At 41.1% G+C, this 2,841-nt stretch overlaps 1 pseudogene; it reads right to left on the bottom strand.

Annotated features, from left to right (window-relative positions):
• Positions 1-1,094: 1,094 nt before the first annotated feature.
• Positions 1,095-2,630, bottom strand: LOC110926051 (annotated as a pseudogene).
• Positions 2,631-2,841: the final 211 nt, after the last annotated feature.

Genomic DNA, 2,841 nt, shown 5'->3' with positions numbered 1-2,841 from the left:
AATCACTAATCACCTCCTAACTTGTTAACTTAAGCTTTTAATCTTACTTTAACAAGTTTCAACTATGATATTTAACATCATATCTCTAGTAATCAACAAACAAGCAACAAGAAATCATCAACAATACAAGACAACATCATTCATATCATTACTTCTTCATTTTATCAATATTTCATCATTAAGTTAGCTTTATGTTCAAGACCTATCTTTATGATTTTTAGTGTTCTAAAGGTTTCATCATGATTTAACTATTAAGCACTCTAAATATGAAGCAAATGAATATTCAAGAGACTTACTACTAGCGTTTAAGTAGGGAAGATCAAGAGTAGAAATGAGGTGGTTAATAGCAAATGAAGGAGGTTCTTGCACTTCCGAAAGCTCCTAGCTTCTTTATATGACCTCTAACACCTTTGTATGTATGGAGATTGGATGAAACTTGGATGAAAATGGTGGTGGTATGGTGTGGTATTCGGCCGAGACCAAGGGGAAGAAGAAGGGAAGTTCAAGTGTTGGTGATATTGTGAAATGTGAGATGATGAAGGTCTAATGGGTTTTTTAAAGCATGGTCTTCCAACATACCTTTAACCTCTAGGTATAATGCTCTCCAAGTACTAAGCATATCACATAAATAATCAAAGAAAATCAAAGGGGTGGGGGCCACATCCTAATCGTTTTTTTTTGGTTGGGGGGGGGGGGGGTTGGTTTAGTTGGTTTGCAATGAATAGTTAGTTAACTAGTTAGGTTTTAAGTATCTAGTTAATGTTATAAGTGGGTGTTCGGGGACCCTAACTAGCTTAAAAAAATACAAACAATGTTTCTTGCAATATTTTAGTGTTCCGGGTAATGTCCGGTTGTTCGGTTTGATACTGTTCAATTAAAGTGCTAAGTTATGTCGTAAAGTGTCTTTTATATATCTTTTTGTAACACTTTTAATTCCCAACACTTAGGGAAGCATACAAGACTATTTAGTAACTTTTTCTGCACAAAACTAGTATGTTAACAAGCACATGTAAGTATGACACAGTAATCAGAAGCCAGTTAAGTAGTTCAACATAGTCATCAAGCACTTTAATTAACATTAATTAATCGTACGGATACATGTAATTTGAAGGGTTGTCACACTGAGTTATTTAGACACTTAGGGTATTGCAAACACTCTACTCGCATACATACTTACATTTAAACTACTTAATTTGAGACCAACAATCTTCAATGAACTTACAAATTGATATGTAAGATGAACCGTTTTCACGTATTGCATTTTCCGCACCTTCCTTTAACATGTCTACTTTAATTTTCATTACTTTTCCTTCTTCACCCTCCACTAAATTCATGACCATCCTAGCAACCTCCTCCCTCCCTACCACTTTCTTCGTGGGCAACACCTCCGGCCTCACCGCCACCTTCAGCTCCTCCGTCAACATGGCGGCATTCATCTTCTGCTCCGCATACAATGGCCATGCAATCATCGGCACTCCATTCGTAACACTCTCTAACGTTGAGTTCCATCCACAATGCGTCAAAACCCTGCAACAGACGTGTGGTTCAAAATCTCCACCTGTGGGGCCCATGATGACACCACAAGCCCAACTTTTGGGTCCGCGTCAAAAACCCTTCTGGAAGATAATCACGTGTAGCGTCTGATTGACCAGGTTTGAAAAATGATCCATCTGACACATGTCCATTCGGTGACCGCACCACCCAAACAAATCTTTGTCGGCTTAGCTCCAAACCCCATGCCAACTCATTTATTTGCTCGGCTGATATGGTCCCTTCGCTTCCAAACGACACGTATATAACCGATCGGTCCGGTTGTTTGCCGAGCCACTCAACAACTTCACCCTTTAACCCGTCCGGTTCATATCTTTTGTTTACCGGTCCAACTGTGTAAACCGGTTTGTATTTCACCACGGACCGTAAGATTTCATTGGTTCGTAGTGCGTTAAGAGTTTGAGGTTCCAGATCTTCCCACGTGTTAATTAACATTCCATCTGCCAAAGTAACACCAATTGCTTGGCTTAGGTAAACGGCATAGTTCTCATCATCACGGTTCAGCATGGGATCGACAACCTCGTCCGGTCGGACCGGTGTACAGCCGGGTATCTCCAACGGCTCTTTCTTGTCAACATATTGACCCACCACTTGCTTATCCAACAATGGCGAGTATGTGAAGAGTGCAGTGAACCATGCGGTGCCCGTTACAAACAAGTACTTTGGTATCCCGAGTTCTTCCGCGATGGCCCACGACTCATAGGCGAAAATATCGCCAACGAGGACGTGGGGATGGGAGTCCATCGCGGATATGGTGGTACGGATGGAGGGAATTGTTTCCCGCATCATAACGCAAAGTTGCGTGGCAACTTTGGCGTCAGGTGGAACTACGCAAGAGATGTCGGCAGCCGGGATTTGGATGACGGAAAGGTGGGAGGCGAAGGAAGTAATTAGTTGGGATAGGGATTGTGGGGTGGTGGCGGTGGTGGTGACGGCGAGGACGGTGACATGGAGGTTGTGGTGGGTGACAAGACGGTGGCCGAGTAATAATATTGGGAGTAAATGGCTAACGCCGGGACTTGCAAGCATTACTACGTGAAGTTGTTTGGTGGCCATTTTTGATAATAGGATGAACAAGTTTTCTGGTGGAAATGTTTGGTCTACCTTATATATATAGTACTCTATTTATGAAGGAGAAAATTGTTTAATTGAACTTAAAATATTGATCAGGGATTCAGGGCCACCAAGAATTTTGGGAGCTAAAATCGAATAAAAAATTCGAGGCCTTCTTAATTTTTTTAACCTTGTAATTTTGGTTTGTATTTCACATTAAATATATTAGAAAGAAAC

The sequence above is a fragment of the Helianthus annuus genome, chromosome 7 (genome assembly GCF_002127325.2).
Source record: "Helianthus annuus cultivar XRQ/B chromosome 7, HanXRQr2.0-SUNRISE, whole genome shotgun sequence".
NCBI lineage: Eukaryota > Viridiplantae > Streptophyta > Magnoliopsida > Asterales > Asteraceae > Helianthus > Helianthus annuus.
This window is presented reverse-complemented; position numbering and strand designations above follow the sequence as displayed.